Source organism: Apodemus sylvaticus, chromosome 1 (assembly GCF_947179515.1).
Source record: "Apodemus sylvaticus chromosome 1, mApoSyl1.1, whole genome shotgun sequence".
Lineage (NCBI taxonomy): Eukaryota > Metazoa > Chordata > Mammalia > Rodentia > Muridae > Apodemus > Apodemus sylvaticus.
This window is the reverse complement of record NC_067472.1, coordinates 200245206-200270644: the sequence shown is the minus strand read 5'-3', so window position 1 is coordinate 200270644 and position 25439 is coordinate 200245206. Positions and strand designations below refer to the sequence as shown.

The window sequence follows — 25439 nt, the reverse complement described above, 5'->3', positions numbered from 1 at the left end:
GTGTGTGTGTGTGTGTGTGCGCGTGTGTGTGTGTGTGTGTATGTGTGTGTGTGTATGTGCACCTGCATGTGCATGAGGGGGAGATGTTTATACCTATCATGACTTACACATGGAGTTAGAGGAAAGCTTGGTAGAGTTGGTTCTCCTCTTCAACCTTTATATGAGTTCTTGGGATCAAATGCCGGTCAGCGGGTTTGTGTACCATGTGAATTTACCTGCTGAACCATCTTTCCAGGCTTCGGATTTGTTTACAAAAGATAGAAAAAAAGGCTTGGTAGCCATGGATGGTTGGTTATGCTTGACAGTGACAAGGACATTGATTGTTTTGTGTTGTAATTTCGTGAAGGTCCAAATTCATTAATAAAAGAATAATAATTCTTTTATAAAACCTCCCTGGAATTTCCTCAAAGAACTTCAAAGAATATGGAGGATTGCTGGATCACCCTAGTACAAAAACATCAAGGAAAAAATGCAGCTGTTATAGAGTGTGAAGTATGTGCCCAACATACTTAATGTCAGCTACTGGGATAATTGCTTCTTGTACCCATCTGTGTCTTTTCTCCAAACAGTTCCCTGAGCACCCTGGGTACATCTCCTCTTGGGATTGCAAGTTCCCCAGGCAATAAATGGGCCCATTGTCACTCTTTCTATAGTCAGCAGATGAGCTCCAGAGATGCTACATGCATAAAGAGAGGCTAGGAACCCTCAGGAGAAGGGGATACAACTTTTAATGGCTCTGGGATTTAGTGTCCTTCCACTTCCACCACCTCATGATCAATACTCCCTCCACAGATTGCAAGCCTAGACATTCCAGTGTGGTCTTAGCCTCAGGTGCTTTATCAAGAGTAATTTCCCAGATAAAAGCCCCGTTCACTGCCAGCCACTGCCCCATATGGGGCTCTCCTGTCATTGGCTGTCTGGCCCCCTAGAAGGCATGTGGTTGTGCATTCTTCTTCAAGCTTTCTTTGGCTGTCCCTCTGGCTCTGCCCATTCTGGAACAAGAGCCTGGCTGTTGCCAAGACAGAGCCCTCAATTTAACCGCCCTGGAGATGTAATAGTTGGGGGCAGCTTCTCTATCTTTCCCTTCTCTAATAGTACCCTGCCTAATTTCACTACCCCGCCAGCTGAGCTACAGACTTCAGGGTAAGTGCTGGTTGCAGGGTGGGGTCTCTGAAAGCTTGAAGCAGCTTTACAAGGTTGTATGACGCCTTGGATAAGGGTTGATTCTCAGACCTAGCTACATAGCCACCTCTTTTCTCTGTGTGAATGAAGTAGCCCTGCTGCTCTTTTTGCATCACCTCTCTCCGTCTTGTTTCTTATCTGTACCAGATTCAAATATACACCGCCCATAGACTGACTGTAATGTATGTGCTTCACAGGTCAGGTGTGGATTCTTGATTCTTTTGTATATCCTTCCTTCTTAAAATAGGGTTCTTATTAAAATTATTAAAATAGGTGTGCTTATTGAATTAATGACTGTGTAATTAATAGATTTTTCATCAAATATAAGCCCCCATGGTTTCACTCTACTATATTCATTTTTGCTTGGTATTTTTTCTAAGAATCTCATGTTGCCTCCAACTCTAGGTAGTCAAAGATGACCTTGAATTTCTAACTCCATGACCTGTACCATATCAACAAACCATCTTTTCCCATTTTTGTTCCAGCATTCTCAAAATATTATTATACACAGTACTTCCCAACACAGCCTTTCTGGTTATTAGTTTTGAATGTTCATATCTAGCTAATTTTATTGCAACAATTGATAAGTATGGGGTATCTGACTGTACTCCTAGGACTCATGAAGCTGAGCCAGGAGACTGAGGAACATTGTATGACCTGAATTAAAATCAGTTATTATGAGTTATTAACAGTTATTAGTTTTCTAAAGAAACTACCATCATTCTGTATTCAACCAGAAATGCAAGAGACTTAGGTCTGAATTTTTAGATTTAAAAATATTTAAATGACTTTTTGTTTTGTGTGTGACTATATTTCACTTGATGCTAAGACTAGTCTGGAATTCCTTGTATAGTACAGATAGCACCAAATATGGGATTACAGGCATAAACCACCACACAAGCCTGCCCAGTTTTGGGGACAGTGTCTGTCTGTGCAGAGGAAGTTAGTCTAAAAGTCACTATCTGCCTTCGCCTACCTGAGTGCTGGAATCACAGTATGTGCCACCATATTTGGTTACCATATTATTTTTAAATATATTTATATTTATATTTAAATCTATATATTGAGTAAAGTGCAATATTTTTAAAATGTATACATTATAGAATAAGTAACAAAGTTCACCAACAAATTCATTATTTACACACTTGCTTTTTAGTGATGTAAACATTTAAAGCCTAATGTGTGAGGCTGGGAAGGGAGAATCATGGGTAGAGCTTGAGGTCTGAAGAAATGCCTGAGTTGGTGAAATGTCTGCTATGGAAACATGGAGATCTTAGTTCGGATTCCCAGAACCCATGTGAAAACTTAGCATACTGAGCATCTATAATTCTGGTCATGATGAGTGAGATGAGAAGATTCCTAACTATTGCTGGCCAGCAGCCTAGATGCACGGATGAAGCCCAGGTTCAGTGACGTCACCTGTCACATAAATTAGTATGGAGAGGAGTAGTGAGATGGCTCACGGGGTACAGTGCTTGGTGTTCAAGCATGTTGGGTGACCTGAGTTATCTCCTCCTGGAATCCACGAAAGGTGGAGGAAGAGAACTTACTCAGAACTTTGTTTCCTGAACTAAGTGTGTTGTAGTGTGTGTAGGTCTATAAAAATAAATGTACACAGAGTAATGATTTTTTTAAAGGGTGGAGAAACAATTGAAAAAGGTATCTTGATATCACATCAACTCTTACACCCTATTAGATAAATACACCATGCACACCATGAATACATACCTATGTACATACACATACGTACATACACACATGTACACAGGCGCACACATCCCAGCATGGTTGTAGGAGATGCTAGAAGCTGACCTCTGGCTTATACATGCATACAAGCATGCATATGCATACACAGATACAGATAAAAGAAGTTCACATGCATTCTCAGATGTGAGTGTGACATCAGACTAAGTGATAAGAGACTCAGATGTAAAACAAAAACAACTACTCTCAACACTATCATTTTAAAAAATTTTATTAAAATTTAACAACATCATCTGGATGTGGTGGGACATGCTTTTAATCCCAGCATTCAAAAGGAAGAGGCCAGTAGATCTCTGAATTTCTGGACAGGAAGGGAGATCCTGCTGTCTCAACCAGGCCATATATATATATATGTGTATGTGTATATATATATATATATATATATATATATGCTTCCTATATATCCCAGCTTATATATATATATATATATAATATACATATATTTATATATATTATATCCTTCCTCAAATACCTTCCATATATACCTTCCCTTTCAAATTTCAATTTTATGACTTTTTATTCTTTAATTATTGTATCTGCATAAGTATGCAGAAAAGTATATAAATAAATATAAATATCACCTGTTGAGTAATTTTGGTATTGTTTATATATATATATGTTTTAATTTTATTAGACTTATTCATTGACAATTTCATATGTTTAAATAATTTATTCTCATTCCCCAGCCCCTCTTATTTTCCTTCCATACCTTTCATTACCTCCTCCACACTAGAGGTCCCTTTCCCAAATTTTTCTGTCTTTTTGTTTTGTACCCACTGATTTCAACTGGGGCTGTTGTGTATTTGTGGGTTGTGGACTGTCCACTGGACCCTGGTGGTGTCACCTGCTGGTAACAAGACTGAAGATGACAGTCTTTAACCCAAAATACATCAGTTGCCTACAGTTCAGCAAAAAAGATTAAGGCCAAGCAAAGAAATGTCCAGCACATGATTGGCTTTTGACAGGCTCCTATGCGTGCAGTATCTGAGTCATGTCCTGAAGACCGCATTTCACTTCTCATCCCCATATCTTCTGGCTTATTTTGAGCATTTCTGAAATAGATGTTAGTTGCTAAATATTGTAACAAATAATATTATCCAATAGATTTTTTCTTTGTTTCTTTGAGATAGGGTTTTGCTATATAGCTCCGGCTGTCTGGGTCTGCCTATGTAATCCATTGTGGTCTCTAGCACACAAAGATCCACCTGCCTCTGCCTCCTGAGTGGTGGAATTAAACAAGTGGACCACCAAACCCAGCTCATGTGATAGGTCTTCAAATGTCCCTCCTGTCTTCTGAAACTCTCCCTCTGATCACTGTCTCTGCATTCCCTCTGGCTCCCTTTGACTCCTCTGGAATGTTCTCCTGTGACATCGCTGTACAAGTGTTTGCGGAGATGTACGTTTTTACTCAGATCACTTTAGTCACAGTGTTCATTCTTGTTCCGTTGTGAACCATAATGAGTGATAAATGTGGGCTTCTCTTTCCCTCAGTGTCTCCATGTGGGGCTACCGGGTGGCCCAGAGTTTCGTCTTTGCCATTGAGGAGATTAATAGGAGTGCTCACTTGTTGCCCAATTTGACACTTGGCTTCTCCATTCGAAACTCTGGGGACTCAGTGCATGGAGCCCTCTATGAGACAATGGGCTTTCTCACAGGGCAGGAGGAGCCCATCCCCAACTACACATGCCAGCATGGCTCTCCTCAGGCTGCCTTGGTTGGGGACACACGCTCATCCCTATCTGTCTCCATGGCCAGACTTCTGGGGCTGTACAAGTTTCCCCAGGTGAGTTGCTCAAGGCCTTATTCCTTCATGAATGTAGTGTAATGCCTTAATGATGGTAGTGAAATTTAGGTGATGGTCACAGTAATGAGCCCTCGATTGAGGAGCCAGGTTCCTCAATATCCTCATGAAATATTTTCCATGTCCAACATGGTTCTCTCCTCCTTATAGATAGTTTAGAGAACTATCATCCCCTTGCATTGAGAAAACATGAAGACATTTTCCTTTTTCTATTTAAAAACTGTTTTTAAATATTTAATTATTTTGTCACCTATATTGAGTACTTTGCATATACATATGCACATGCACATACTCATACACATACACATATACATACCACATGAGTGCCTTGTGCCCAAGGAAATCAGAAAAGGCATTGGAGTCTACAAAACTGGAGTTCCAAATGGTTTTTAGCTGTCATGAGGGTGCTGGAAATTGAGTACAGGTTCTTTGAAACAGCAGTATGTAGTGTCAACTAACCACTTAGCAATCTCTCCAACTATGTACGTATGTATGTATGTATGTATGTATGTATGTATGTATGTATGTGTTATTGTTGTTATTATTATGTGTGCTTGTGTTTACACATATGTGCTTGTGTGCATATGTGCTCCACACCAATGCCATGGTGCCATTTTGAATGTCAGAGGACAACTTTTTGGAGTCAGGTTTTCCTGTGTTGGTTCTAGTGATTAAACTCAGGTTTCCAGACTTTTTGGAAAGCACCTTACACTTACATCTTTCTACCTTATAGAGAAAAAAACCCTTATCATTAAGCTGGTCTAACTATAGGAACTATAACTGGACTTTGAGTATAATGGTTGGGCTCATGCCACTATCTCCCATCTGCCCCCTTTATGTTCCCCAAAACCAAAGAAGCGTTGTCATTCCCACAAGGGTAGCCATATCGGACAATCATCTCTTCAGTTCACAGTTTTAACAGGTGACTTGAGGATAATTATCCATTTAATATGAGCACATCTGTGGCTTTCTCCTTGGTGTGATTCCTTCAGGCGATCTAAAAACATTTTCATCTTCTTGCAGAGACACCAACCTCAAGCAAGTTGGTTACTCTATCCCAGCATCCCTACTCTGAGACAACTCCACACTGCCTTCTGTGTCTGTGGGTCTGTCTTTGTAGTCATTTCATATGAGCAGACTCACTATACCTGGACTGGCTTCTTTCACTGAGCATACTTTCAAGGGTCATCCATGTTGTAGCATGCACCAATATTTTACTCCTTATCAACAATTATTGTTAAATCTTACAGCTCTAAGGGGATGATACCCTGGCAGTCAAGAGCCGAGGAATAACACATAGTCACAGTGCACAACAAACTGCACACAGAAGAGTTACTGGGAGGGAAGAACCCAGAAGGGTGACTGCCACTGCTCAAGTGGGAAGCAGCAGAGAACTGAGCAGAAGACAGAGTTTATATAGGGTTTCTTGTGGCTGGAGCCTTCCAAGGTGGAAGAGATGGGAGGGAATTCAAGCCCTGGGTTTGGGCTTTTCACACTGCAGTGCAGGGATTGGGTTAGAGAGTTCTGTGAGTGGAACCTGACAGTTGAAAGTTCTCAGGGAAAGGGCTTGGACATTCCTGTGCTTTGAGAATCTAAAATTGTGATGTTTTATGTAGAGACCATGTTTTGCTTATCTATTTATCAGTTCATTTCCCTTTCAAGGTGAAACGTGTTCATGTGTTTGGAGACTTCTCGAGCCCTGAGTCTATGTTAGATAGTTATGAAACCTTTAGCAGGAGGGCCACTGGAAGAGGACCTTAAGTTTCAATACACTTCCTGTATATTTTTCTGCTTTCTGTTCCACCAAGATATGAGGAGGTAAAGACTCCAAGGTGCACATCTGCTGCCATGGAAACCTATGCTGCTGTGCATATTCTACCATATGGCTCATACCTTCTCAACCTGTGAGCTTAATGCACCTCTTCACCATTCAAGTTAGTTCTTGTCAGGTGCTTTGGTCACACCAATGAAAATCATTACTTCAGCTGTTTCATCTTTGGGGAGCAGCTTATGTTTCTATGAATAGCAAGAATAGGGTTTTGTTTTCTTTATTTCCTTCCTTATTATAATGCTTAAATACTTTTGACCATCTTAGGAATGTAGATGGAACTGCTGAGACAAATGGCAATTGTGTTGAACCATAGAATCAATCACTAAAATGTTAATTAGCTTTTCCTTGCTGAGACAGCCATATCTGAGAGAAGCAACTTTCTAAAAAGGTTCTCTTTTAAGCAAAACCTGTCAATAAATTCATGACTTTAATCATATCTGTGTGCTTGTCTCTGTGGGTGTGCCTGTCTGTCTGTGTCTGTGTCTGGTTTGTGTCTGTGTCTGTCTTTGTGTCTGTGTCTGTTTATTTGACTCTCTGTGTGTGCATATTGAAGCAGCATGTCTATGGATAACCAAACCTGCTATTCAACTATTAATACTCTTTTATCAGATCCTGAGTGTTGTGCACTATTATATCCAGAGCAGAAACATGATATATTAAACATTTTTAAAGAACTTCTTGTTTTCCAGTGTGTAGGTCTACAAGATAAGCTTCAGTTAAATTACAGGGACTGGAGAGATGGCTCAGAGGTTAAGACCATGGTCTGCTCTTGCAGATGATATAAGTTTATTTCATTAGTGGCTGATATCCATCTGTAAATCCCTTCCCACCGGGGCTGGAGAGATGGCTCAGCGGGTAAGAGCACTAACTGCTCTTCCAAAAGTCATGAGTTCAAATCCCAGCATCCACATGGTGGCTCACAACCATCCATAAAGAGATCTGTTTACTTACATATAATAAATAAATATTTTAAAAAAATCCCTTCCCACCAATGTGTCTCCCTCTTCTGTTCTCCAAAGACTGCAGACACACATGTGATGCATAGTCATAAATGCAGGCAAAACCCTCATACATGGAAAAGAGTAGGCGTTTGAGATTCAGAGAAACAATCAATTGTTTTTAGTATAAGTTATTGGAATATTTCAATTAAAATGTACTTTATTCAATTAATAGTGTGTGTTTCCTGGGACAGGATGGGGCATGACCATGTTTATGAGATTGAGTCAATTGTATCTCTCCACTTAAACCATAAAGGTATTGGGGCTTTTGTTTTAAGACTTATAACAATTATAGATTTGGTAGTAGCAGAAGGTTTTCAACACATACTGTGAGGCTTTGCAGCCACATATGTGCCTCTTAAGAAACAAAAACAAAAACAAAGAACCCCAGTTGTCACATCTCCAAGAACCAGCTCTTTTGAGAACATTGTACCATTATTCCCTCAACAAATTAACAAATCAGACTCCTTTCTCTTTCAAACATGAAAAAGCACACAATTAGATAACCAATAATTTATTGGTTCTTACTATGAATAGGCAGAAACCTCATCAGGTAAAAGTGCTTGCTAGCAAGCCTGATGACTTAAGGCTGAACTCAGCTCAAACACAGCTGGTGGAAGAAGAAAAACAGTCCTCCATTTTTTTCTGACATCTATAAATGCATCATCAAAGGCACACACACACACACACACACACACTAGCAACATAACACAAAAATTTAAAAAGAACAGCTCAACAGCTGTGTGCAAACCAGAGAGTCAAACAAAGCCTAACTGAGATTCAGGAGCAAAATATGAAGAGGCAGTAGAAAGGACAGATACTGAGAGGAGAACAAGAACTATGAGTGTGGCCTTCACTGCAGGAGTCACAGGGTTGTCAGGGATGAGCAGCCATTGAGGAGCACATAGCTGATTGGTAGAACCAGCACAATTCCCAAAGCATGACATTAAGTGCTTTCATGAATATTTTATGTTTTAGATTTCAATATACTCTCACCTGTGTATGTCTATGCCACAGTTACTAGGGGAAGCCAGAGACAACATGAGATTTCCTGGGACTGGAGGTATAGACAGTTGCTATCAACCTGATGCAAGTGTTGGTAATCTAATTGAGATCCTCTACAAGAAGAACAAGGGCTTGAACTGCTGAGCTATCTCCCCAGACCCCTTCTTCTCACAAGTAAGCCCAGTCACCAGTTTCCACATGAGTCCATAATCTCATCCATTTTCCTGTTTCCTGGCTCTTCCTTGGCAGGTCAGTCATGGATCCTCACTACCCGGCCTGAGCGACAAGACCCAGTTTCCATCTTTCCTTCGGACCCTCACTAGTGACCTCACATCCTCCAGTGCAGTCACCCAGCTGATCATCCACTTTCAGTGGTCCTGGGTGGTCATTCTGGCCCAAGATGATGACTTTGGGCAGCAGGCCAGTTCTTTGGCCACTCAGATGCTGACCCCAGTTGGGGTTTGCATTGAATTCCACCTCCATGTCCCTTCCCATCAGTCCTTACCTAAAATTGAAGAGATTATTCAGAAGATGCAGAAATGTACAGCCAGAATTGTTCTGGTCTTCCTAAGCAATTCAAATTTCCAGTTTATCCTGTATGGTTTACTGGCTGTCCCTGTCTCAGGCCAGGTGTGGGTCAGCAAGGACACTCTGCACATGGCACTCGCCCTGACCATCCCAGGCGTCTCCCGGGTGTTGCAGGGCACATTTAGCCTTTTGCCTCACAGCAGCAGGGCTATTGGCTTCCCTGAGTTCCTTGATCACTTGCACCCCAGCCAGACCCCAGAAGACATGTTTATAAAAAAGTTCTGGGAGTTCACCTTTGATTGTACATGGCCCTACCAGAACAGCACAGTGACAGAGGGTGTCCAGGTCTGTTCAGGAAAAGAGAGTCTGAAAAACAAGCCACATCCTTTCCCAGAAGTGAGTAAAATTGATGCTGCTTACTCTGCTGTCTATAGCTTGCCCATGCCCTGCACGATATGATGACCTATGGGCACCAGGATGGGAAAGGTACAGACTCACAGGACTTCCAACCTTGGCAGGTAAGAGTGACATGTGTGGAATGGGTGATTCAGGGATGTTTAAGGAACAGGAGCAACAGTTTATACTAAGCTATGGAGGTGTAACAGACTATATGCTTCATCTGCTCAACTGAGAGTTATCTCACAACATCCTAGCACTGGATAAGATACCATGCTGTGTGTTTGATCTCAAGTGATCCCAGTCCTTATCGTGTTGTCTGACTTAGCCAATACAAGATACCTAGTAAAATAAATTTCAGATAATATTACATTTTTCTACTATACCAAATTTGAGTTTTCATAAACAGTGGATGATTTTTAATATAGGCATGATGCAAATCAGAATTTCAAACAGATAGGATTGATTGATTGCCTGACTGATTAAACAGTGAAGGAGCATGTGTGTACGCATGCAGGCCCATGTGAAGGATATTCACAGGTATGCACATACGTGTAGGAAGGTCTGGGATGGTATGAGAAATTACCCTTCAATTGCTGTTCTACCTTATTCTTTCATGCGTGGTCCCTCACTCAAACCCAGAAGTTATTACAAGTCTACTTTGAGCATCTCTGGTCTCCACTCCCTAAAGCTGTAATTACAAAAAAGCTGCCACATCCACCCAACATTTAGGGGTTCTGGGTATTTATAGTCCTATCCTCAAGCTTTTGTGGCAAACGCTTTAAACACTAAGCCAACTCCAACATCCTTACCTTTTTTGTATTTTAAAGTATTGTTTGATAAACTCATACTTTTTATTTGATATATTCTTTATTTACATTTCAAATTATTTCCCCTTTCCTGGATCCCCCCACCTGAAAGTCCCATAAGTTCTCTTCCCTCCTCCTGTTCCCCCATCCACCCTTTCCCACTTCCCTGTTCTAGTATTCTCCTACCCTGCTGCACTGAGCCTTTCCAGAACCAGGGGCCACTCCTTCCTTCTTCTTGGACATCATTTGATATATGGATTGTGTCTTGGGTATTCCAAGATTCTAGGCTAATATCCACATATCAGTGAGTGCATACCATGAGTGTTCTTTTGAGACTTAACTGAACACAACCTCACTTAGGATGATGTTCTCCAACTGCATCCATTTGAATAAGAATTTAGTGAATTCATTGTTTCTAATGGCTGAATAGTACTCCATTGGGCATATATATATATATATATATATATATATATATATATATATATATATATCACATTTTTTTGTATCCATTCCTCCATTGAGGGACATCTTTCCAGCTTCTGGCTATTATAAATAGGGCTTCTATGAACATAGTAGAGCATGTATCCTTATTACATGCTGGGGAATCCTCTGGGAATATGCCGAGGAGTGATATAGCAGGGTCTTCCAGAAGTGGTGTGCCCAGTTTTCTGAGGAATCACCAAACTAATTTCCAGAGTGGTTGTATCAGCTTGCAATCTCACCAGCAGTGGAGGAGTGTTCCTCCTTCTCCATATCCTCGCCAACACCTGCTGTCTCCTGATTTTCTAATCTTAGCCATTCTGACTGGTGTGAGGTGAAATCTCAGGGTTGTTTTGATTTGCATTTTCCTGATGACTAATGATGTTGAACATTTTTTAAGATGCTTCTCAGCCATCCGAAGTTCTTCAGGTGAAAATTCTTTGTTTAGATCTGTACCCCATTTTTAATAGGGTTATTTGGTTTTCTGGGGTCTAACTTCTTGAGTCCTTTGTATATATTGAATATTAGCCCTCTGTCAGATGTAGGGTTGGTGAAGATTTTTTCCCAATTTGTTGTTTGCCATTTTGTCTTTTTGACAGTGTCCTTTGCCTTACAGAAACTTTGTAATTTTATGAGGTCCCATTTGTCAATTCTTGATCTTAGAGCATAAGCTATTGGTGTTCTGTTCAAGAACTTTTCCCCTGTGCCCATGTCCTCAAGAGTCCCCAGTTTCTTTTCTAATAGTTTCAGTGTGTCTGGTTTTATGTTGAGGTCCTTGATCCACTTTGTGTTGAGCTTAGTACAAGAAGATAACAATGGATTAATTCGCATTCTTCTGCATGCTGACTTCCAAATGAACCAGCACCATTTGTTGGAAAGGCTATCTTTTCCCACTGGATGTTTTCACCTCCTTTGTCGAAGATCAAGCGACCATAGGTATATGGGTTCATTTCTTGATCTTCAATCCTATTCCATTGATCCACTTGCCTGTGTTGTACCAATACCATGCAGTTTTTTATCACTATTGCGCTGTAGTAATGTTTGAGGTCTGGGATACTGATTCCCCCAGTTCTTTTACTGTTGAGAATAGTTTTAGCTATCCTGGGTTTTTGTTATTCCAGATGAATTTGAGAATTGCTCTTTCTAAATCTATGAAGAACTGAGTTGGGATTTTGATGGGGATTGCATTGAATCTGTATATTGCTTTTGGCAAGATGGCCATTTTAACTATATTAATACTGCCAATCCAAGAGCATGGCAGATTTTTCCATTTTCTGATGTCTTCTTCAATTTCCTTCTTCAGAGATCAGAAGTTCTTGTCATACATATCCTTCACTTGTTTGGTTAGAGTCACACCAAGATATATTGTATCGTTTGTGGCTACTGTGAAGGGTGTCATTTCCCTAATTTCTTTCTCAGCCTGCTTATCCTTTGAGTATAGGAAGGCTACTGATTTGCTTGAGTTGATTTTATAACCAGCCACTTCGCTGAAGTTGTGTATCAGCTGTTGGAGTTCTCTAGTGGGTTTTTTTAGGTCACTTAAGTAGACTATCATATCATCTGCAAATAGTAATAGTTTGATTTCTTCCTTTTCAATTTGTATCCCTTTGACCTCCTTATGTTGTCTAATTGCTCTAGCTAGTACCTCAAGTACTATATTGAAAAGATATGGAGAGAGGGGTCAGCTTTGTCTAGTCCCTGATTTTATTTGGATTGCTTAACTTTCTCTCCATTTAGTTTGATGTTGGCTACCAGTTAGCAGTATATTGCTTTTACTATGTTTAGGTATGGGCCTTGAATTCCTGTTCTTTCCAAGACTTTTAGCATGAAAGGATGCTGAATTTTGTCAAATGCTTTTTCAGCATCTAATGAAATAACCATGTGGATTTTTTTCTTTGTGTTTGTTTATGTAGTGGATTGTATTGATGGATTTCCATATATTGAAACATCCCTGCATCCCTGGGATGAAGCCTACTTGATCATGGTGAATGATCATTTTGATGTGTTCTTGGATTCAGTTGGCAAGAAGTTTATTGAGTATTTTTGCATCGATGTTCATAAGGAAAATTGGTCTGAAGTTCTCTTTTTTGTTGGATCTTTGTGTGGTTTTGGTATCAGCATAATTGTGGCTTCCTAGAAGGAGTTGGGTAGTGTTCCTTCTGTTTCTATTTTGTGGAATAGTTTGAGGAGGATTGGTGTTAGGTCTTCTTTGAGGGTCTGATAGAATTCTGCACTAAAACCATCTGGTTCTGAGCTTCTTTTGGGTTGGAAGGCTTTCTATGACCCCTTCTATTTCTTTAGGGATTATGGGACTGTTTAGATGATCTATTTGATCCTGATGTAATTTTGGTATTTGGTATCTGTCCAGGAAGTTGTCCATTTCCTCCAGATACTCCAGTTGTGTTGAGTATAGACTTTTGTAGTAGGAGCTGATGATTTTTTGAATTTCCTCAGTTTCTGTTGTTATATCTCCCTTTTTTGTCTTTTTTTTTATTCGATATATTTTTATTTACATTTCAAATGATTTCCCCTTTTCTAGCCCCCCACTCCCCGAAAGTCCCATAAGCACCCTTCTCTCCCCCTGTCCTCCCACCCACCCCTTCCCACTTCCCCGTTCTGGTTTTGCCCTATACTTCTTCACTGAGTCTTTCTAGAACAAGGGGCCACTCCTCCTTTCTTCTTGTACCTCATTTGATGTATGGATTATGTTTGGGGTATTCCAGTTTTCTAGGTTAATATCCACCTATTAGTGAGTGCATACCATGAGTCACCTTTTGAGTCTGGGTTACCTCACTTAGTATGATGTTTTCTAGCTCCATCCATTTGCCTAAGAATTTCATGAATTCATTGTTTCTAATGGCTGAATAGTACTCCATTGTGTAGATATACCACATTTTTTGCATCCACTCTTCTGTTGAGGGATACCTGGGTTCTTTCCAGCATCTGGCAATTATAAATAGGGCTGCTATGAACATAGTAGAGCATGTATCCTTATTACATGGTGGGGAATCCTCTGGGTATATGCCCAGGAGTGGTATAGCAGGATCTTCTGGAAGTGAGGTGCCCAGTTTTCGGAGGAACCGCCAGACTGATTTCCAGAGTGGTTGTACCAATTTGCAACCCCACCAGCAGTGGAGGAGTGTTCCTCTTTCTCCACACCCTCTCCAACACCTGCTGTCTCCTGAATTTTTAATCTTAGCCATTCTGACTGGTGTAAGGTGAAATCTCAGGGTTGTTTTGATTTGCATTTCCCTAATGACTAATGAAGTTGAGCATTTTTTAAGATGCTTCTCTGCCATCCGAATTTCTTCAGGTGAGAATTCCCTGTTTAACTCTGTACCCCATTTTTTAATAGGGTTGTTTGGTTTTCTGGAGTCTAACTTCTTGAGTTCTTTATATATATTGGATATTAGCCCTCTATCTGATTTAGGATTGGTGAAGATCTTTTCCCAATTTGTTGGTTGCCGATTTGTCCTTTTGATGGTGTCCTTTGCCGTACAGAAACTTTGTAATTTTATGAGGTCCCATTTGTCAATTCTTGATCTTAGAGCATACGCTATTGGTGTTCTGTTCAGAAATTTTCTCCCCGTACCAATGTCCTCAAGGGTCTTCCCCAGTTTCTTTTCTATTAGCTTCAGAGTGTCTGGCTTTATGTGGAGGTCCTTGATACATTTGGATTTGAGCTTAGTACAAGGCGATAAAGATGGATCAATTCGCATTCTTCTGCATGCTGACCTCCAGTTGAACCAGCACCATTTGTTGAAAAGGCTATCTTTTTTCCATTGGATGTTTTCAGCCCCTTTGTCGAGGATCAAGTAGCCATAGGTGTGTGGGTTCATTTCTGGATCTTCAATCCTGTTCCATTAATCTGCCTGCCTGTCACTGTACCAATACCATGCAGTTTTTAACACTATTGCTCTGTAGTATTGCTTGAGGTCAGGGATATTGATTCCCCCAGAATTTCTTTTGTTGCTGAGAATAGTTTTAGCTATCCTGGGTTTTTTGTTATTCCAGATGAATTTGTTAATTGCTTTTTCTAACTCTGTGAAGAATTGAGTTGGGATTTTGATGGGTATTGCATTGAATCTGTATATTGCTTTTGGCAAAATGGCCATTTTAACTATATTGATTCTGGCGATCCATGAGCATGGGAGGTTTTCCCATTTTTTGTATCCAAATTAACAAACTTAGAAATGAAAAGGGAGATATAACAACGGAAACTGAGGAAATCCAAAAAATCATCAGATCCTACTACAAGAGCCTGTACTCCACACAACTGGAGAATCTGGAGGAAATGGACAATTTCCTTGACAGATACCAAATACCAAAATTAAATCAGGACCAAATAGATCATCTAAACAGTCCCATAACGCCTAAAGAAATAGAAGGAGTCATAGAAAGTCTTCCAACCAAAAAAAGCACAGGACCAGATGGTTTCAGTGCAGAATTCTATCAGACCTTCAAAGAAGAGTTAACACCAATACTCTTCAAACTATTCCACAAAATAGAAACAGAAGGAACACTACCCAATTCCTTCTACGAAGCCACAATTACGCTGATACCAAAGCCACACAAAGATGCAACAAAGAAAGAGAACTTCAGACCAATTTCCCTTATGAACATCGATGCAAAAATACTCAATAAAATTCTTGCCCACTGAATCCAAGAACACATCAAAACGATCACCCACCATGATCAAGTAGGCTTTATCCCGGGAATGCAGGGTTGGTTTAATATACGGAAATCCATCAATGCAATCCACTACATAAACAAACTCAAAGAAAAAAAACCACATGGTCATTTCACTGGATGCTGAAAAAACATTTGACAAAATTCAGCATCCTTTCATGCTTAAAGTCTTGGAAAGAACAGGAATTCAAGGCCCATACCTAAACATAGTAAAAGCAATATACAGCAAACCGGTAGCCAGCATCAAACTAAATGGAGAGAAACTTGAAGCAATCCCACTAAAATCAGGGACTAGACAGGGCTGCCCCCTCTCTCCTTATCTTTTCAATATTGTACTTGAGGTACTAGCTCAGGCAATTCGACAATATAAGGAGGCCAAAGGGATACAAATTGGAAAGGAAAAAGTCAAACTATCATTATTTGCAGATGACATGATAGTCTACCTAAGTGACCCAAAAAACTCCACTAGAGAACTCCTACAGCTGATAAACAACTTCAGCAAAGTGGCAGGTTATAAAATCAACACAAGCAAATCAGTGGCCTTCCTATACTCAAAGGATAAGCAGGCTGAGAAAGAAATTAGGGAAATGACCCCCTTCACAATAGCCACAAACAGTATAAAGTATCTTGGGGTGACTCATACCAAACATGTGAAAGATCTTTACGACAAGAACTTCAAGACTCTGAAGAAGGAAATGGAAGAAGACCTCAAAAAATGGGAAAACCTCCTATATCTCCCTTTTTATTCCTGGTTTTGTTCATTTGGATACTGGCTCTGTGCCCTTTGGTTAGTCGGGCTAAGGGTTTATCTATCTTATTGATTTTTTCAAAGAACCAGCTCCTGGATTCGTTGATTCTTTGTATGGTTCTCTTTGTTTCCACTTGATTGATTTCAGCCCTGAGTTTGATGATTTCCTGTCTTCTCCTACTCCTGGGTGAAATAGCTTCTTTTTTGTTGTTGTTGTTCCAGAGCTTTCACGTGTGCCATTAAGCTGCTAGTGTATGCTCTCTCCCATTTCTTTTTGGAGGCATTCAGGGCTATTAGTTGTCCTCTTAGCACTGCTTTCATTGTGTCCCAAATATTTGGGTATGTTGTGCCTTCATTTTCATTAAATTCTAAAAAAATCTCTGATTTCTTTCTTTATTTCTTCTTTGGCCAAGGTGTCATTGAGTAGAGTATTGTTCAGCCTTCATGTGTATGTGGGCTTTCTGTTGTTTTTGTTGCTATTGAAGACCACTCTTATTCCATATTAATCTGATAGGAGGCATGGGATTAGTTTGATCTTTTTATATTTGTTGAGGTCTGTCTTGTGACCAATTATATCATTGATTTTGGAGAAGATACCATGAGGTGCTGAGAAAAAGGTATATTCTTTTACTTTAGGGTGAAATGTTCTATAAATATCAGACAAATCCAATTGGTCCAAAGCTTCAATTAGTTTTACTGTGTCCCTGCTTACTTTCTGTTTTCCTGATTGGTCCATTGAGGATAGTGGAGTGTTGAAGTCACCCACAATTATTGTGTTAAGTGCAATGTGTGCTTTGAGCTTTTGTAAAGTTTCTTTCATGAATGAGGGTACCCTTGCATTTGGCGCATAGATATTCAGAATTGAAAGTTCTTCTTGGTGGATTTTTCCTTTGACCAGCAAGAAGTATCCCTCAATGTCTCTTTTGATGACTTTAGGTTGAAAGTCAATTTTATCTGACATTCGAATGGCTGCTCCAGCTTGTTTCCTGAGATCATTTGCTTATAAAATTGTCTTCCAGCCTTTTACTCTAAGGTAGTTTTTGTCTTTGACACTGAGGTGTTTCCTGTATGCCTTTTTATTGGGGAATTGAGTCCATTGATGTTAAGAGATATTAAGGAATAGTGATTATTACTTCCTGTCATATTTGATGTTATTTTTATATTTGAGTGGATATCTTCCTTTGGGTTTGATAAAAGAAGGTTACTATCTTGTTTTTTTCCAGAATGTGGTTTCCCTCCTTGTATTGGAGTTTTCCTCCTATTATTCTTTTTAGAGCTGGGTTTGTAGAAAAATATTGTGTAAATTTGGTTTTGTCATGGAATATCTTGGTTTCTCCATCTATGGTGAATGAGAGTTTTGCTGGGTATAGCAGTCTTGGCTGACATTTGTGTTCTCTTAGAGTCTGCGTGAGATCTGCCCAGGATCTTCTAGCTTTCATGGTCTCTGGTGAGAAGTCTGGTGTGATTCTGATAGGTCTTCCTTTATATGTTACTTGGCCTTTTTCTCTTACTGCCTTTAATATTCTTTCTTTGTTTAGTACATTTGGGGTTTTGATTATTATGTGACAGGAGGTATTTCTGTTCTGGTCCAGTCTGTTTGGAGTTCTGTAGGCTTCTTGTATGTTCATGGGCATTTCTCTCTTTAGGTTAGCAAAGTTTTCTTCCATAATTTTGTTGAAGATATTCACTGACCCTTTAAGTTGTAAATCTTCATTCTCATCTATACCTATAATCCTTAGGTTTGGTCTTCTCATTGTGTCCTGGATTTCCTGGATGTTTTGGTTTAAAGATTTTTGCATTTTGCATTTTCTTTGACTGTTGAGTCAATGGTTTCTATGGTATTTTCGGCGTCTAAGATTCTTTCTTCTATCTCTTGTATTCTGTTGTTGATATTTGCATCTATGGCCCCTGATTTCTTCCCAAGGCTTTCTATCTCGAAAGTTGTCTCCCTTTGCAATTTTTAAGTTGTTTCTACTCAAGCTTGTTTCTTGGGAACATTTTCTTGGAAAACCTTTTTCCAACACTTTACTCTGAGATAGTGGTTGTCATTGTCACTGAGATGTGTTTCTCACATTCAACAAAATGCTGGATCCTGTTTACTTATCCACCATTTTATCCTGTGTCTTTTTATTGGGGAATTGAGTCCATTGATGTTGAGAGATATTAAAGACCAGTGATTGTTAGTTCCTGTTAATTTTGTTCTTGGAGCTGGTGTTATATGTGTGTTTCTCTTTTGGTGTGGGGAGTTGTTGTAGGATGATTAATTTTTTGTTATCTTGGGTGTAGTTACCCTCCTTCTATTGGAGTTTTCCTTCTAGTATTGTCTATAGGGCTGGATTGGTAGAAAGATATAACTTAAATTTGGTTTTGTCATGGAATATCTTGGTTTCTCCATCTATGACAATTGAGAGTTTTGCTGGGTATAGTAGGCTGGGCTAGCATTTTGGTCTCTTAGGATCTTTCCAGGATCTTCTGACTTTTAGAATCTCCATTGAGAAGTCTGATATAATTCTAATAAATGTGCCTTTATAAATTACTTGGCTTTTTCCTTTCATGGTTTTCTTTGTTCTGAGTATTTTGTGTTTTGATAATTATGTAATGGAAGGATTTTCTTTCGTAGTCTAATCTATTTGGTGTTCTGTAAGCTTTTTGTGCATTTACAGTCATTTTGTGCATTTACTCTTTTGTTAGATTAGAAAGTTTTTCTTCTATGGTTTTATTGACGACGTTCTTTGGCCCTTTGAACTTGGAATCTTCACTTTCTTCTATTCTAAATATTCTTAGGTTTAGTCTTGTAGGAGCTTTTTACACTTTGTATTTTCTTTGACTGTTGTGTGTTGACACCTTCTAAGATATCTTCTACACCTAAAGTTCTCTCTTCTGTCGCTTGCATTTTGTTAGTGATGCTTGCAATTGCAGTTCCTGATCTCTTTCCTAGGCTTTCCATCTTCAGGTTTGCCTCTGTTTGTGATTTCTTTATTGTTTCTTTATTTTCCTTTTTCGATTGTATATTTTCTTTATTTACATTTCAAATATTATCCCCTTTCCTGGTTCCCCCATACACATACCCCTTATCCCATCCCCCTTCCCCTGCTTCTATGAGTGTGTTTCCCAACCCACTAATACCAACCTCCCTCCCTGGCATTCCCCTACACTGAGGCAACTAGCCTTCACAGGAAAAGGGGGTTCTCATCCCATTGATACCATCCTCTGCTACATATGTGGCTGAAGCCATGTGTCCTTCCATATGTACTCTTTGGTTGGTGGTTTAGTCTCAGGGAGCTCTGGGGCATCTGGTTGGTTCGTAATATTTTTCTATGAGGTTGCAAACCCCTTTGGCTCTATCAGTCCTTTATCTAATTCTTCCATTGGGGACCTCATGCTTAGTTCAATGGTTGGCTGTGAGCATCTACCTATGTATTTGTCAGGCTCTGGCAGAGTCTCTCAGGAGACAGCTATATCAGGATCCTGTCAGCAAGCACTTGTTGGCAGCCACAATAGTGTCTAGGTTTGGTACCTCTATAGGGGATGGATTTTCAGGTCATGCAGTCTCTTAATGTCCTTTCCTTCAGTCTCTATTCCACAATTTGTCTCTGTATTTCTTCTGGTGAGTATTTTCTTCTCCCTTCTAAATAGGGCCAAAGCATCCAACTTTGGTCTTTCTTCATCTTTGAGCTTTATGTAGTCCGTGAATTGTATCTTGGGTAGACTGAGCTTCTGGGCTAATATACACTTATCAGTGAGTATATACCATGTGTGTTCTTTTGTGACTGAATTACCTGACTTAGAATGATACTTTCTGGTCCCCTCAATTTGCCTAAGAATTTCATGAAGTCATTATTTTTAACAGCTGTGCAGTACACCATTGTGTAAATGTACTACATTTTCTGTACCAATTCCTCTGCTGAGGACATCTGGGTCCTTTCTAGCTTCTGGCTATTATAAATAAGGCTGCTATGAATATAGTGGAGCATATGTCCTTCTTATATGTTGGAGCATCTTTGGGGTATATGCCCAGGAGGGTATAGCTGGGTCCTCAGGTACTATAATGTCTAATTTTTTGAGGAACAGCTAGACTAATTTCCAGAGTGGTTCTACCAGCATGCAATTCCACTAACAATAGAGGAGTGTTCCTCTTTACCCATATCGTCACCAGCTTCTGCTGTCACCTGAGTTTTTGAACTTAGCCATTTTGACTAGTGTCACGTGGAATCTCAGGGTTATTTTGATTTGCATTTCCCTGATAGCTAAGGATGTTGAACATTTCTTTAGGTGCTTCTTGGACATTCAAGTTTCCTCAGTTGAGAATTATCTGTTTAGCTCTGTTCTCCATTTTTAATAGGGTTATCGGGTTCCCTGGAGTTCTGAGTTCTTTGTTTTGAATATTAGCTCTCTATAGAATGTAGGGTTGGTAAAAATCTTTTCTCAATCTGTTGGTTGCCATTTTGTCCTGTTGGCAGTGTCAATTGCCTTTGCAATTTTAGGAAGCTTTGTGATTTTAGGAAGTTCCATTTGTCTAGGGTTGATCTTAGAGCATAAGCTATTGGTGTTCTGTTCAGGAAATTTTCCTATTACACCTATATGTTAGAGGTTCTTCCCCACTTTTTCTAGTATTAGTCTCACTGTATCTGGTTTTATGTGGCAGTCCTTGATCCACTTGAACTAGAGCTTTGTACAAAGAGATAAGGGTGGATCAATTTGCATTCCTCTACAGTCTGAACACCAGTTGAACCAGCACCATTTTGTTTCCATTGGATGGTTTTAGCTCCTTTGTCAAAGATCAAATGACCATAGGTGTGTGGGTTCATTTCTGGGTCTTCAATTCTGTTCGACTGGTCTACCTGCCTATCACTGTACTAATACCATGCAGTTTTTATCACTAATGCTCTGTAGTATAGCTTATGGTCAAGGATGGTGATTCTGCCCGAAGTTCTTTTATTGTTGAGAATAGTTTTTGCTATCCTGGGATTTGGTTATTAAAAATGAATATGAGAATTGCTTTCTTTTGATAACTTTTTGTTGAAAGTTGATTTTATGCAATATTAGAATGACTACCCCAGCTTGTTGTTTGCAACCATTTGCTAGGGGAAAATGTTTCCATCCCTTTACTCTAAAGTAGTGTTTGTCTTTGACACTGAGGTGTGTTTCCTGTATGCAGTAAAATGCTAGGTCCTGTTTACATATCCAGTCTGCTAGTCTATAACTTTTTATTGGGGAACTAAGTTCATTGATGTTAAGAGATATTAAGGGCTTCCTGCCACCATTTGTGCCAGGGAGCCATAAGACTCCACAGCCTTCTGTGCATAGCCCACCAGGAGGGAGTAATCTCCCTGCAGGCTTTCACTTTTGAGCACAGAGGAGGAAGGACACAGGCTTACAGGCCCACAGGAGAAACAAACTCCAGACAGAGACAAGAATACCAACTAGCACCAGATGGCAAAAGGCAAGCACAAGAACCCTACCAACAGAAACCAACACCACATGGCAACATCAGAACCCAGTTCTCTCACCAGAGCAAGTGCCAGATACCCCAACACACTGGAAAAGCAAGAGTTGGATTTAAAATCGTATCTCCTGATGCTGATAGAGGGCTTCAAGTAAGATTTAAATAACTCCCTTAAAGAAATACAGGAGAACATCAGTCAACAGGTAAAAGCCCTTAAAGAGGAAACACAAAAATCCCTTAAAGAAATTCAGGAGATCATGGGTCAACAGATAGAAGCCCTTAAAGAAGAAACACAAAAATCCCTTAAAGAATTTCAGGAAAACACAAACAATCAAGTGAAAGAACTGAACAAAACCATCCATCATCTAAAAGTGGAAGTAGAAACAATAAAGAAATCACAAAGTGAGACATCCCTGGAGATAGAAAACTTTGGAAAGAATTCAGGAGTCATAGATGCAATCATCAACAACGGAATAAAAGAGAAGAAAAAAAGCCTCAGGTGCTAAAGATATCATAGAAAACATTGACTCAACAGTCAAAGAAAATGCAAAATGCATAAAACTGGTAACTCAAAACATCCAGGAACTCCAGGACACAATGAGAAGACCAAACCTAAGGATTATAGGTATAGACTAGAGTGAGGACTTACATCTTAAAGGCCCAGTAAATATCTTCAACAAAATTGTAGAAGAAAACTTCCCTAACCTAGAGAAAGAGATGCACGTGAACATACAAGAAGCCTTCAGAACTCCAAACAGACTGGACCAGAACAGAAAATCCTCCCGGCACATAATAATCAAAATAGCAAATGCACTTAACAAAGAAAGAATATTAAAAGCAGTAAGGGGAAAATGGCAAATAACTTATAAAGGCAGACCTATGAGATGATGAAAGCTAGAAGATCCTGGGCAGACCTCATACAGACCCTAGGACAACACAAATGCCAGCCCAGGCTACTATACCCAGAAAAACTCTCAATCATCATAGATGGAGAAACCAAGATATTCCATGATAAAACCAAGTTTACACAATATCTGTCCACAAATCCAGCCCCACAAAGGATAGTTGATGGAAAATGCCAACATAAGGAGGGAAACTACACCCTAGAAAAAGCAAAAAACTAATCTTTCAACAAACGCAAAATAATATACCCATGCAAACATAAAAATAACATCAAAAATAACAGGAAGCAACAATCACTACTCTCTAATATCTCTTAACAACAGTGGACTCAACTCCCCAATAAAAAAGACATAGACTAACAAAATAGTTCTCATGTAAATCTTCAATTTTGTCAAAAAAAGTTTGTAATTCCCCTTTTAATTAATTTAGTAATTTCTTTTATCTCTACCATTTTATCTGCATTATTTTTCATGATAATCTTCAATTTTAATATGTCTTTCTATATACTTCCTCTATTTTATCAGAAATGTTTCCAATGTAAATCTTTCATTCTATCAAAAATGTTTCTAATTCCACCTTCAATTAATTTAGAGTTTTTACATCAACCATTTTTTATCTAAAAATTTCCATGAAACAGTCAATTTTAACGTGATTGTCTATTTCTTAAATGTTACCAGAAATATTTTCCATGTAAATCTTCAATGTTATCTGAAAAAGTTTATAATTCCACCTTCAATCAATTTAGAATTATCTCTATGCATATCATTTTATCTATATAATTTCCATGATAATCTTTAATTTTAACATGTTTTTCTATATATTTCTACAATTTTATCAGAAATATTTTCCATGTAAATCTTCAAGTTTATCAAAAATGTTTATAATTTCACATTGAATCAACTTAGGAATACTTTTATGTCTACCATTATTATATCTATATAAAATTTTCCATGATAATCTTTAATTCTAACATGTTTTTCTACATTTTTCTACAATTTTATCAGAAATATTTACCATGTAAATCTTCAGCTCTATCATAAAATGTTTCTATCCCATTTTTCAATTAATTTATCAATGTTTTACATGTCTACCACTTTGCTCCTTAATTTTCCATGAAATTTGTCCTTTGTAACTTGTTTATATGAAATATTTTCCATGTAAATCTTTAATTTTATCATAAAATAAAATTAAAATAAAATAAAGTGTTTTTACTTCCCTTTCCTTTTCAATAAATAATTGTTTTAATTTTTAAAAAAGAATAGCCTCTGGTTTAAAAAGAGAGAGAGATTAAGAGAGTGATTGTTGCTTCCTGTTATTTTGATGTTATTTTTATGTTGATATAACTATCTTCTTTTGGGTTTGTTGAAAGAAAATTATTTTCTTGCTTTTTCTATGGTGTAATTTCCCTCCTCGTGTTGGCGTTTTCCATCTACTGTCCTTTGTAGAGTTAATTTGTTGGAAAGATATTGTGTAAGTTTGCTTTTGTCATGGAATGTCTTGGTTTCTCCATCTATGATAATTGAGATTTTTGCTGGGTATAGCAGCCTGGACTGGCATTTGTGTTCTCTTGGTTCTTCATGGCATGTGCCCAAGCTCTTCTGGCTTTCATAGTTTCTGCTGAGAAGTCTGGTGGTATTCTGATAGGGCTGCCTTTATACATTACTTGACTTTTTCCCCTTACTGCTTTTACTATTCTTTCTTTGTTTTGTGCATTTGGTGTTTTGACCATTACATGATGGGAGAAATTTCTTCTCTTGTCCAATCTTTTTTTTTTATTCGATATAATTTATTTACATTTCAAATGATTTCCCCTTTTCTAGCCCCCCACTCCCCGAAAGTCCCATAAGTCCCCTTCTCTTCCCCTGTCCTCCCACCCACCCCTTCCCACTTCCCCGTTCTGGTTTTGCCGAATATTGTTTCACTGAGTCTATCCAGAACCAGGGACCACTCCTCCTTTCTTCTTGTACCTCATTTGATGTGTGGATTATGTTTTGGGTATTCCAGTTTTCTAGGTTAATATCCACTTATTAGTGAGTGCATACCATGATTCACCTTTTGAGTCTGGGTTACCTCACTTAGTATGATGTTCTCTAGCTCCATCCATTTGCCTAAGAATTTCATGAATTCATTGTTTCTAATGGCTGAATAGTACTCCATTGTGTAGATATACCACATTTTTTGCATCCACTCTTCTGTTGAGGGATACCTGGGTTCTTTCCAGCATCTGGCAATTATAAATAGGGCTGCTATGAACATAGTAGAGCATGTATCCTTATTACATGGTGGGGAATCCTCTGGGTATATGCCCAGGAGTGGTATAGCAGGATCTTCTGGAAGTGAGGTGCCCAGTTTTCGGAGGAACCGCCAGACTGATTTCCAGAGTGGTTGTACCAATTTGCAACCCCACCAGCAGTGGAGGAGTGTTCCTCTTTCTCCACACCCTCTCCAACACCTGCTGTCTCCTGAATTTTTAATCTTAGCCATTCTGACTGGTGTAAGATGAAATCTTAGGGTTGTTTTGATTTGCATTTCCCTAATGATTAATGAAGTTGAGCATTTTTTAAGATGCTTCTCCGCCATCCGAATTTCTTCAGGTGAGAATTCCCTGTTTAACTCTGTACCCCATTTTTTAATAGGGTTGTTCGGTTTTCTGGAGTCTAACTTTTTGAGTTCTTTATATATATTGGATATTAGCCCTCTATCTGATGTAGGATTGGTGAAGATCTTTTCCCAATGTGTTGGTTGCCGATTTGTCCTCTTGATGGTGTCTTTTGCCTTACAGAAACTTTGTAATTTTATGAGGTCCCATTTGTCGATTCTTGCTCTTAGAGCATACGCTATTGGTGTTCTGTTCAGAAA

At 39.0% G+C, this 25439-nt stretch overlaps 1 pseudogene; it reads left to right on the top strand.

Moving 5' to 3' along the window:
- Positions 1-934: 934 nt before the first annotated feature.
- Positions 935-25439, top strand: part of LOC127683728 (vomeronasal type-2 receptor 26-like) — a 43591-nt pseudogene continuing 19086 nt past the window's right edge.